Here is a 13,753-nt window from a genome sequence, read left to right as displayed (position 1 = left end):
AAAGTGAAAACAAAGAGCAATATAATAATAATTTTGGACATATGATTTCCCATCATATGATACTAGGGATTTACAGGCAATACATTACAGTTACAGTAATGCCCATGTTGGTAAAACAAGTAAAAGTGACTCAGACATTACATTCTTGAATAGTTACTATGTTGAAATGCCAAAAAAACTCCCTGTGATAGCCTCCATTTCCAAAAACCTTTACACATTTTGTTCAAATTAAGTGCCCAGGCAAATAACCATATAAAAATTCACATTGACTGGCTTGAAACACTGTTTTAAATATAGACACAGACAGCGGAAATTCACCTTACGCTAATCCAGATGGGACACACGTGGTCTGCCAGATACAGCAAAAGTCAAGAACGTGGTCTGGTCTCAGAACTTTGGTCCTCTTAGCTCTCAGGTTTATTTTGCTGTACTTTCCAAAACTCACAAGTTTGGAATGTCCCAGAATAGTGGAGTGTTACTGTGAAGGGCAGTCTTGGCATAAAGACATCTTAATTCAAAAAGCAGACCATCCGTTGTGAAGCATTTTGTCCTCTAATGTTAGGGAACTTTTGACTCATTATTTTGTCAAAAAAAAACATAGAAAGTTGGACAAGGAAATTCAAATATTATTTGTCCTATACATTTCATCCTGTTGGACACAGTTATAGATAAACATTGCCCAGACTGAATATAATATTGGACTGAAATATGCTTTGGAAAAACATGGATACACAATTTTTTTTAAAAAAATCCTTCTTAAAACACTGTTCGATGCTGCATGTTTGGTATATGAACCCACAGAACCTGGAGAAAATCCCCAAAGATACTGTAGCCACACAGTCTCAGATATACAGTCATGATAAAATTAGGACACCCAATTGAATGTTCAGCTCTTTATTAAGAAATGTCAACATGTCAATTTCTGATCTTGTTTTAATTACCTATAGATGATAGAGATGTAATTGCATGTAAACAACAAAATATCTTTGTTTTCACTTATTAAACAAAAGAAATAAACAAAAATGAGAAATATTTCACCTGAGGAAAACATTAGGACACCCTATGCCCTAATAGGGCAAACCTCAATGAGACATCTACCAGTTTCTGACATCGACTGGAACAAAGTTTCCCCCTCTCCTCAATGCAGAATTCTTTCAATTGTGTGATATTTGGGGGGTTTCTTGCATGCACAGTCCATTTCAAATCACCCCACAAGATCTTATTAGGATTTAGATCTGGACTTTGACTTGAATTCTCCATTTTTTTACTTTTCAGCCAGTCCTTGGTGGATTTATTGGTATGTTTTGGGTCATTGTCATGTTGCAAGGTTCAGTTCCACTTTAGCTTCAGTTTTTTTGACAAATGGTCTTGCATGTTCCTCAAGCACCTTCTGATACAATGTAGAATTCATAATGAATTCTGTGATGGTGAACTAGCCAGGTCCTGTTGTAGCAAATCATCCCCAAACCATAACACTTCCACCTCCATGTTTCATAGCTGGTATGAGGTTCATTTGCTGAAATGCTGTATTTGGTTTACCCCAAACATGCCCTGTTATGGTGTCATCTGTCCAAAGCACATTATTCCAGAAGTCTTGGCCTTTGTCTCTGTGTTCTTTGGGAAACTTCAGTCTTGCCCTCATGTTTTTTTAGACAGCAAAGGTTTCCTTCTTGCACACTTTCCATAATAATTAAAGTTGTGTAGTCTCTTTCTAATTGTAGATTCATGCACTTTGGCATAAACCATAGCAAAAGCTTGCTGTAGGTCCCTTGATGATATTTTAGGGTTTTTGGAGACGCCTTTAAGCATCTTGTGGTCTGCTCTTGGGGTGAATTTGCTTGGACAGCCTGACCTGTCCATGTTTTCAGTTGTTTTAAATGTTCTCCATTTGTAAATGATTTTCTGGACAGTGGAATGGCTTATTACAAATTCTTTTGAGTTCTTTTTATATCCCTTTCCAGACTCATAAGCATCAACAATCTTCTTTCTGAAGGCCTCAGAGAGCTCTTTGGATCTCACTGTGGTGATACCTCTCACTTCAACAATTAAGAGCAAACCAAGCTAAATGTCTGAGGTTTAAATAAGGCAAAAGGCCTCCTTCAAAATACTGTAACAATGTTCTAATAATACACCTGTAGGTCATTTTATCCATTTTAAGTACAAATAAATCTGGGGGTGTCCTTACTTTTTCCTCACAACAATTTAGAATTTTTTAAATTACATTTTGCAAATCATTTAAAAAAAAGACTTTTCTTTGGTTGTATTTGTTTAGTTATATTACTCGAATCTTTCAGTATTGCCAAAATGAAGATTAAATGTAATAATCTAATTGTCCTTGTTACTGGGTTGGAAACCTTTTAAGGAACATTATTGGACCTTAAGGACCTCCACTCTAAAAGCTAATTACAGGTACAGTACACCACATGCAATTTCCTAGGTAAAAGATTCAAGGCACAAAACATGCATCCTCAATAATGCCAGCCTGTGGCCAAGGAAAACTACCGCTTGATTTATTACTGGGAGTCCACTGTCACATCCAAGTCCAGGACTAGCTGAGATCAAGTCATGACCAATTATTAAAGGTGTCAAGGCCAAGTCAAAATCAAGTCCAAATAAAAACATGATTGAGTCAAGACTGAAAAACATCAAATCCTTTTTGAGGCCTTTACTGCAACTAGTTGGCTTTGTCCATTCAGGCATGTTCTCTAGAAGAAGCAATTACTTATTGTCAAACTTTGTTTATTTGAAAAGAAAAGTCAACACTGGGACATGTGTAGCAAGTCCCTGAGAACTGAGAAAAGTCCAGATCTGGAAGGTTCATGGGCATAGAGTGTTTGGTGTACTGGGATGTTTGGATGCTGTTGCCTTACCACCCTCGTAAGTCACTCAGGTTTGCTGACTGTGAAGTGGTTGGACGCTTTATGTCCCGGGAAGCCTTCGTGTCTGTCACCTTCTGGCTCTCCCTTTTAGTTATACTGTCATAGCTAGTCTTGCCGGAGTCCCTGCCTGCACCTTACACATAAACTACATTGTCTTTAAACACCATATGATCACAAGCATACTTAATATCTTTCTCTTTCTCTCTCTGTCTTTCTCTGTCAAGCTATACATCCCACTGCTGAGCTCCCAGTGTTCTGAGTTTCCAGTGTGACCACTGCCTCTACCCCTGGTTGGAGTCTTGTTGCTTGGTGGGGCTCACTGATGCTGTGGATGGATCTGTGGGGACAGCCTTTGTAAAGCTGCTTTGAGACAATGTCCATTGTAAATACAAATAAATTGAACTGAATTGAATTAATCACAATAAAACAGTAAGTGAATTGGAACACTCCTTATTTATATATTTATAGCAACTGACCCTTCTTTTGGCAAAAAAAATCTTGTTAGGATGACCTGAAGTCACAATGAAGGATGGATTGTTCTGATTGTTCTGTTCTAAAACTGTCGTAAATTTTACACAGTTAAGACATGTCAACTTTGCATGCCATGAGGAAGATCTTATACATACACTTTGCTGTAACTTCCATCCATCCATCCATCCATTTTCTGGACTGCTCTGTATCTACCCCAGGGACTCTGGGCACAAAATGGGGGACACCCTGGACAGGGTGCCAGTCCATCACAGGGCACAATCACACACAAACACTCACACACCCATTCACACTCTATGGACAATTTAGAAATGCCAATCAGCCTACAATGCATGTCTTTGTACTAGGGGAGGAAACCAAAGTGCCCTGAGGAAACCCCTTAAGCACAGGGAGAACATGCAAACTCATCACACGCAGAGCAATAGCGTGTCCCAATTTGCCGTAACTTGTTGTTAGGATCTAAGCATAAATGCACAGTGGCTCATACAAAATACTGGCCTATGGTGTGTTTGTTTGTTTTTTGTTTTTTTTTTACCTCAGTCTCTTTCATCAACTTTATATCCTACCAGACACTCAGTTCCCACACTTAGAGGAGCACTTTGATTAATCGGTATGTAAGACCAGACAAAATACAAGTCAGTCCTTCCTAGACACTAGCTCATTCACTCCTAAAGTATTATAAACAAGACTCTCGAATTGCGTAAAAGAACAGAAGAATGTGATTATCCTCATATTTGCAACACTTCTGAACCAAAGTCAATAAGGAGAGTGAATTAAAAACAGATGCCTATCCACTCTTTTTTTGTGTGTCTATTCCCCACCCTTATCACTTACATATGTAGAGTGAAATCTAATGTGACAGCATAGTGCAAATGTGCTTTTTCTTACTGAAGGGGTTTTTCTTACATAAGGTTCCAAAAACAGCAGTGGGGTTAAACAGTAAGGAAATGTTAGTTGAAGTCTGAACATACCTGCTGTGCAAACCCAGGTGATCATTGAGTCTTGGATGCATCTCTGAAAGTGTTGTGCGAGGATCACTTTCAGAGTTTTTTGCATTCTTACATTGCACACTGTGCCTCTTTGTGCTTTCTTTGGCAAAGTTAATGGTGGTGGTAGCGTTCACATGCCAACTTTCCTGATTCTCTGTGTGATGTTGCTCAGTTTTCATCATCTTCCCCTGGTGTTCTCCCCAGGCTTGAAATTTCTTGTTAAGACCAAATTTCCAATGTTTTTTATGACCCCAAAAAGCTGCATGAAGGTAGCCAACTAATATGATCTGATTAATAGAGGAAACCCACTTACATGTCAATCCACCAGAATTGGCACAACATAATATCTAGCAACGTTTATGAAACCCAAAAATATTTGCTTTTGGAAAAATTTGTCTTTTAATGACGTCTAATGGTTGGCAAGTATCTGGTAGGTCTGTATGGCAGCAATTATATTGTTGAGCTTGTGTCCTAGAGTCAGCAAGGAAAGTATCTCTTCATCATTCTTATACATTGTTTTGTTGAATGGCAAAATATAACAGCCTTTTTTGACATAAGGAGGAATTCTTTTCCTAAGCATTTAATCCCAGCTGTATCCCAGATGTGCACAGTTATGTGGACAAGCCATTGTCCAATATGGTGAGATATACTTGCCAAGCATTAGCCGGCAGCCTGTTGTGCAGAGAGGAAACAGTCCCAGGATTCCTTACATTCTATCAAGACATGTGAAAAGGCCGCAGAAGCGTCACCGGAAAGCCCTGGATGTGTGATTAAGGCCAGTGTCTCGGTTAGGGGTCAACTAATGACGCAGGCATGGAAAGGTACCTGCTCTCTGCAGGATGGCACACACACCCAGAAACATACACACCCACCTGCATTGAAAGCTTTATGGACGTTGCATCACTGTTATTCACAGAAAACATGTATCAATAGGGTGTGCGTATATTTGCACAAGCTCATGCAAGCCGTATTGGGTGAAGCCATCAAGGATAATTTCACCATCTTTTTCTTCTTCTTCTTCTTCTTCTTCTTTTTACTTTTTCTGTTCCTGCATGGCTAACATTTAACATTGGTGCTAAAACATGAAAACTCAAACTCAGAATCATTTGGAAAATTTGGATCTGTAGCTCTTTGCTTTTAATACAATTTAACCATTTATATACAGCATTAAAATCCTCAATTTAGTACATTTCTAGCTAAGACTGATGTATAAATCCACTGTACCAATCTGGCTCTCTGTGCCAGAATTGACAGAAATTAATACTAGCTTCCCTTCTCTGCCAAATAATACACACACACACACACACACACTTTTTTAAATAGCTTCATGTTTGGCATTTCATACATAGCCCTTTTCACTGGTACCACTTGGCTCAGAGAATTACCCATAATTCTCCATTAAAAAAAAAAAAATTGCCATGTGAGCTGTGTTGAGCTGAAATTAGTTACCCTTTTAGTGCAGATCAATAAATCTAATGCAACCACACAGACATCCTTATTAATGTCTTGTAGTTGAAGTCATTTCTTTGCTCTGAATCCATTTCTCTAAAGTCCTTTTGCTGGTGGATTTAAGAGGCACAATCATCACTTGGTATAACTTAGGGCAAATCCTAAATGTTTTCCTGTTCACTTTCGAGTGATGTCCCCTTTATAGAACATAATGAAATGCAGATGATATCCATACCTAAAGAAAGGAAATTTGAGATTCGGCCATAAACATCTCTGTATTTTTACTACAGTATTGCCACACACCTTTGTTAGGGTTGTTTCACTAAAAGCACCAAATGAGAGATGCTTGTCTACTTAATAAAGTCTGGAGAACTTCTCCTAGTATAACAGTGGTATTATGTGGTGGGAAATCATCAGACCAGAATGTGGATACCTTGTGGTTTAGATTTATTACGTGTTCTCTCTCTCTCTTTCTCTCTCTCTCACACAGGAAAATGTGATTCATATACATATATACACTCATGCAATCTCACACACACACACACACACACACACCCCTACTTGCCTCTGCTATAAGTGTTTAATGCATTACCACTTTCTCAGAGTATTTATATTACTTGTATTCTCACTCTCACTCTTTTCTTTTTTCCCCTTTTTTCATGTTATTTATTTATTTATTTGTTTGTTTGTTTGTTTGTTTGTTTGTTTGTTTGTTTGTTTGTTTGTTTGTTTACCTATTTATTTCCTTCCTGTTTTTTTTTTCCATTACATTCTACAGTCTTGCAAAAAAAAAAGAAAGAAAAGAAAAAAGGGAAATGTGAAATTTAGTCTAACTGACATTAAGCAACCTTTGACCAGACCATTCAAAGTGACTGATCTTCAGATCTTCAAGCCAGAGTTTCAATAGGGATTATCTCAGAATTTCTGGGAGTTTTGAAGTCAGAGATTCTAGGAGCTCGTCATTATTAAGCAAAAGATTCTGGGATTCATTAGAGAATATGAAGTCACAGATTCTGGGAGTTCATTAGGGATTATTTGATGATTATTGAATCAGATATGATATCATCTTTTGACTTTGTACTTATAATGATGAGCAAAAGGGTATATATTCATACACATGAGCATGTTGATAGGGTGAAAATATTTGGACACTACAAATCACCAACATTAATGGCTTAGTGGTTAGTATGTTTGCTTTGCACCTCCAGGGCTGGGGGATTGATTTCCACCTCTACCCTGTGTGCATGGCCCTGTTCTTTGGGGGTCTCCTCCAGGGTATACCAGCTTCCCCCCCCAGTCCGAAGACATACATTGCAGGCTGATTGGCATCTCTAAATTGTCTGTAGTGTGTGAATGGATCTGTAATTGTGTCCTGTGACAGTTTGGCACCCCATTCAGTGTGTTCTGGGATTATTATTATTATTATTATTATTATTATTGTTATTATTATTATTATTATTATTATTATTATTATTATTATTATTATTATTATTATTATACTCTCATCTCTACATTTCACTGTGACCATGGCATTCTTGGGATCATACATACAAGTCTAGTAGTATGTATAGTAATTGCAAGTTAGTCTGGTTATAAGTAAACATTCATGTGAATGGAATCAGATGCATATTAGTTCATATAAGTTCATTCAAAGTGTAACCTGAAAAGAAACAAAACAAAAATATATTTGTCTTATAGACAGAGAAAAACCTAAGGCATTTTTCCCCCCACGGGAAAGGTGTGACTTGACCATAAGAATGAACACAAATGTTCAACACACTTTCCAGAAGTCAGTGGGTTATTTCCAGCTCTTGCACTGGTGCCTGAAAAATACCATAAAGACAGCATGCTTTTCCATTGTAGATTGTTGTTTCTGTGTGATTCATTAGTCCAGTGTGGGTTTTTTTTGTGACTCTCAGTAAAAATAGATTTATGGGAATTTAACTCGAGCTATTTAAAAATAACCTGATGTCTTTAAAAAAATGATACAAAGCAAAGTTTATTTGGTAAACCTTAAAATAAAAGAGAACAAATAAACATGGAATAAGAGCTGGATTCAGTGTGCAGCCACTTCCTAACATGGAACTGGAGTGTCAATATTTTGAACAGAGGATGTACACTCAGCAAGTGAACAAGCCCTTCTGGGACATAGACGAGTCAGTAAATTTCTGGATACCAAACGAATGGAGTAAACTGTTTACAGCTAAGAGCTGGTAAAACATTTGTGTGACATAAGATAAAGGACTTTCAGAGACTTCAATTTTCATTTGAAAGTTGGAAGTTGACATTAAAAGACATGATAATCCTTAATGTTGGGTTAAAATGGAGTAGACTCAACTGTTTTTATACTACAAGGTACACTACCCTGCTTTAAATGCAATCTCGTGACCTTCTGCACCTTAATATAAACTGTCCTTAAAGAATCGATGGAATGATATGGAATTTTCTGCAAAAGATTTGGACATTTCTGTAAATTCCAGCATGTAAAAGGTCATCGATAAAACAGCATTTGATTTGGCGAGCTATTTCTGAACTCCAAAGTTTCAGTGGAGGGCAAGGGCAACAAGCAAAAGGCTGGCAGACGGTGGTGGCGGCACATAAACCCACACACTAAGTGGAAAAAGACATAAATAAATGTCAGCTTGGAAAAACTAATGTTTTCACATCTGCTCCAAAGCTTTCAAATCTATGCCCTCGCAGCACGGGGAGCGCGGTTCTCGTCAGCTACCACATTCTTGACACCTAATAGAGCACACTCGTGTATGACACATTTACTGGGATGTTTTTGTTGCTTGTGCAATGGAAATAGGCTTGTGGAGGTTACTGACTGTGTCAAGTCCAAGCTAAACATAAAGGCTGCTTTAACAAGTGCTCTGGTGCGAGGGTGTTGAAAGCAACAGCTGTTTTGAGATTCATCTGAAATGAAAGCTAAAATGCTTTCTTGTTAATGAGACACACCTAACTGTGTGGATTGCGCATTCATTATTTTTCATTTGCAGGAAAGGAGGAAAATAAGACTATTTAGAGTTTGGTGGTCTGGTTTTAACCAAAATGAAGTTGAAGTTGAATGAAAATAAAGAACAACATCCTTTCACACGCTATGGACAATTCAGAAATGCTGATCAGACCACAACGCATGTCTGTGGACTGGGGATGAAACCAAAGCATTCAGAGGAAACCCCTCAAGCACATGGAGAACACACAAACCCTGCACAAATGAGATAAGGGCACAAATTGAACCCACAACCCCAAAGATATAAAGCAAATTGCTAATCGCTTGTAATATTTGTTTTATTTTATTAGTAGTTATACAGTTTTGCTTAAAAAATCATTGTGGGGTATGGGACCAGAGACAGCCCACACATACACAGGTTTACAAGTTTAAAATGAAATCTGAAAATATATTACCCTGTATTTAACCCTTCGTTTTATTGCATTAAAACAGTTCCTTGTGTCATTGTGCGCTTACTTCTCATGCAATGCTGACATCTAGTGGCTTTGACGTGAAATCACATGCCTTATTTTATCTTCACTCATACAAAGATGCTGGTTGGTGCTGACCAAGTAGTAAGTATTTACCAGCCGTGGAGAAATGCTGCTATATGAGTGAAATGAAACAATGCATTTGTAAAATGCCAAGAAAGGCAAGAAAATTCCTTATATAAAAGACGATACATGCAGCTTCACACTAAAAACATAACGCTAAAAACGCTTACATAACAACAGAAAATATCTTCAGTATAGTACCAATTTACTTGCCACAAGCTTTTCCCCCCTTGTTTACTAGACTTCTGGAAATAGCATGTTATTTAATTATTTAATTATCATTTAGTTTACATACACCGATCAGGCACAACATTATGATTATCTGCCAAAAATTGTGTTGATCCCCTTTTGCTGCCAAAACAGCCCTGACCCATCATGCACTGTATATTCTGACACCTTTCTATCAGAACCAGCATTAACTTCATCAGCAATTTGAGCAACAGTAGCTTGTCTGTTGGATCGGACCCCACGTGCATCAATGAGCCTTGGCTGCCCATGACGCCGGTTCACCACTGTTCCTTCCTTGGAGCAATTTTGACAGATACTGACCACTGCAGACTGGGAACACCCCACAAGATCTGCAGTTTTGGAGATGCTCTGATCCAGTGGTCTAGCCATCACAATTTGGCCCTTGTCAAACTCGCTCAAATCCTTTCGCTTGCCCATTTTTCCTGCTTCTAACACATCAACTTTGAGGACGAAATGTTCACTTGCTGCCTAATATATCCCACCCACTAACAGGTGCCATGATGAAGAGATCATCAGAGTTATTCACGTCACCTGTCAATGGTCATAATGTTATGCCTGGTCGGTATAAGTATGTTTAGTAGATTAGAAAGGTTGAAGCAAAACTCTTCCGACTTTTCTTTAGTGAAATAAGATATTCTGGTTAGTATGTAACCCTTAAATTCTGTCTAGCTAGTGAAGTCAAATAATTCAAAATCTATACAACAGTACTAAACATATTTTAACCGAAGACAACCACAGAATGCCACAGGAGGCCTTTCCTACCAGTGGCCATCAAACTCTATAACTCCTCCCCTTTCAGAAGGGAGCAGAGCTGAACAAATGAAGACTGACAGTATCAAAATTCCACAATAATCACAATGTACGTTAATATAATACCATGTGCAATATCATACTATCATACCATGTGCAATACCTTGCCATGTGCAATATCATATTATAGGCAATATGTATATATAGAATATTTATAAATTAAAATATATTTATTTTTCATTCATGTTTTATATTTAATTTATATTTTCGACTATATTTTATGTTACAATAACATTTCTATATATATAGATTATTTTATTTATTTTTCATTTATATGTCATTTGCATTTATTTTTCTTGTAATCTAAAGCAGTCTCTGGCAAAATATTTTCCTTCGGGATTAACAGAGTTCTGTCTTATATTATGTTATTGTATCTTAAACTAAAAGTACACAGTTAGCATCAGGATCTACAATAAAATGGCGAATCTGCTTCAAAGAGAAATTATACTATAAAAGCAACATGAGCTTTATTTCACTAAACACATGGGCTCTGAATAAAACAAATACATTGAAATTAAATACAGATTAAGGAAGAGGGCCCTGTGATCCTCATGACCCTGTGTGAAACATTAAATTGCATTAAGTCACAGTTTTCAAAAGGAAAATTTCATCAAGTTCAGTAAAATTCAATAAGATTTTCATATGAATAAAGTGTGTTGGATAGGCAGAAGTAAAAGTAGCAAAAGTAGATAGTGTCAAAGAGAAAGGGTTTATGGGTAACCACAGCTCACAGAGTGGCCTATATGTCACACTTGTTTTTTAAGTATTTGGTGTAAAAAGATCTTTTTAGTTGTGAGAGTATGTATACCCTCAAATAATTATATCAAATATCTTAATCCAGTGGGGGTTTTTTTTAAGTCACATCACGTCGAATGTAATAGTTAAACAAAACGCACTGAACATTTTAGACCCTGTCGTGCAATCTTCATTATAGTAACAGTCTATTTATAGGAGATGAATATTTAATTGGTGGATTACACTGGAGAAGACAGTAAAGGCCAAATTGTGGAAAATTGACATGATGGATCTAATTTCAGACCTGTAGCCTTTCTTTCATCTGGGTCATAGGCAGCTGGTAGTTACTGTAATATCAATAGGGAGCATAAGGAGGAAAGTATATTGAAAGTGTGTATAATTTATTCCTTTGCTATAGACATTTCATGGGAAAAGAAAAAGGCGCAGGGAAAAAGAGGCAGTGGTGGCTCAAGTGGTTAAGGCTCTGTGTTGTTGACTGGAAGATCAGGGGTTCAAACCCTAGCACTGCCAAGTTGCCACTGTTGGGCCCTTGAGCAAGGCCCTTAACCCTCTCTGCTCCAGGGGCACTGTATCATGGCTGACCCTGTGCTCTGACCCAAGGCTGGGATATGTGAAGAAAGAATTTCGCTGTTCTGTAATGTATATGTAACAAATAAAGGGTTAAGATTATTTGAGGGACATGTTCTGGAGAAAACTGTCAGAAGTACAGCTGGGTATTTCTATCTCTTACATTGATCCGTGTAGACTAATGCAAGAGCTTACACTGCCCTGCTCTGTGAATGCACGTTAAAATGATTTAGTGTTTTTAATCGCTTTAATTTGCTCTGATATTCAGTCAGTTATTTAGTTGTGTTGTTGCATTGGCTCTTCCTGCACGAGCACACAGAGGTGTTTCCTCACTGAGCTGTTGTTGTCTCTCGAAATATCTTAATAAGCTTAAAGTTTAATCTCCTGTCTCGCTAGTTGTTAGCTAAGACTACAACTCAAAGTTAAAATAGTCTCCATTCCCGTCGTAGACAAGCGAAACAGCTCGCTTTCAGTTTGTTGAACGGCTCAGAGGATGTGAAAGCCTCCATTAAAGAGGCGTGGCTCAAAACGGACCACTTGCTCTCCACGTGACCTCGTGAACTATTCAAGACCTAACGCTCTTTCTGTTCACTGACATACAGACAGTTGCCAGTTCCACGATTATCCCTCACCCCAAAACTACTTTTTTTTTTGGTTTGGTTTAGCGTTGTATGATGTCACTCACATGCATACCTCACTGATACTCAAAGCAATTCCCAAAAAGGTACTTAAACTACACAGAAAGCTCAAAAAGGCAAATCACGTGGTCTTCCCTTATATATTTATTCATTTATTAGCCATGTACACTTCTCAATATATATATATATATATATATATAATCTCTTATCTGTTATATATAATCATACAAGTTAAAGAACAATAGGGGAGAGTGGGGTCAGTTGTAATATCTGTCACTTATTTGTAAAAGGTACAAGTAAAGCCATTTTTCCCGCATATTACCAAATTGTCTCTTAATTATTCATAATAAACAATACTTTCTCCCAAGTTAATGTGAGGGAATATGTTAAATTAAATCACACAATAAATCATGAATCAAATTAAATGTTACAGTGTTATTAAAATAAGTGAAATACAGTCTGTGGATATAGAACGATAAGTATTTTTGTTAAGTATTTTATCATGCAGTAAATAACTCTTGTGTTGTACAGTTTTGTGCAAGATGAATGGCTTTCTTTGCTAAACTTGAGCATGTACTTGAGCATGTAATGGTACTTATTTTTTGTATAATTAAATAAAAACAAATAATAAAAAATACTAATAAAATAATAATATAATATAATATAATTAAATACAAATGCATTTATAAATACTAAGATATATTTATATATCTAGCACTGTTACAGAGTAAAAAAAAAAATTATTTAACCCCATAAGCCAATTGAAATACTATATTTGCAAATTTTAAATAATTAAATTTTGACACCCAATAAAAATATATAAAGTTATATAAAACAGGCTACACTTCAGGCACTAAACGTTTAGTCAGCAGCAACAATATCTGAGAACAGTGCAAACAGAGTAATATTTTTGGACCAATTTATTAGGTGCCACCAGTTCCACTAGATTAAAATCCTTCATAAGCAAATACCATGATAATGATCTGCAAGTTGTGCAAGCCATGGGGGTTGTTTGCATTTCCTGCTTGACATCCAATTTACAGAAACACATACAGATAAGATGTTAAGACAAATGTCTGGTTGCCTGTTGTGTTGCTACAGCGTATATGTAGCGCTCGGGATAATGTGTAAGAGGAATCTTTTTCTAGAAGGGTTAACTACGTAGCAAGAAAAAATATAAAGTAACTTGCTAGCTAACATTAATTTTGTTTTTATAAAGTTGATCATGGTGGTGGCTTTCACTTCATCATAGCTCACTTGGTTACTTGTTCAAAAATGCACTCCTTAGATATTGACCATTTTTGGACATTTTTTCATCAATTATAGAGGTGAAGAAGGTACAGGAGTTTAAGTACTTGGGGTCAACAGTCCAGAGTAATGG

The sequence above is a fragment of the Hemibagrus wyckioides genome, linkage group LG15, assembly GCF_019097595.1.
Source record: "Hemibagrus wyckioides isolate EC202008001 linkage group LG15, SWU_Hwy_1.0, whole genome shotgun sequence".
NCBI classification, from domain to species: domain Eukaryota; kingdom Metazoa; phylum Chordata; class Actinopteri; order Siluriformes; family Bagridae; genus Hemibagrus; species Hemibagrus wyckioides.
The sequence above is the reverse complement of the archived record's forward strand: the minus strand, read 5'-3'. Positions refer to the sequence as shown.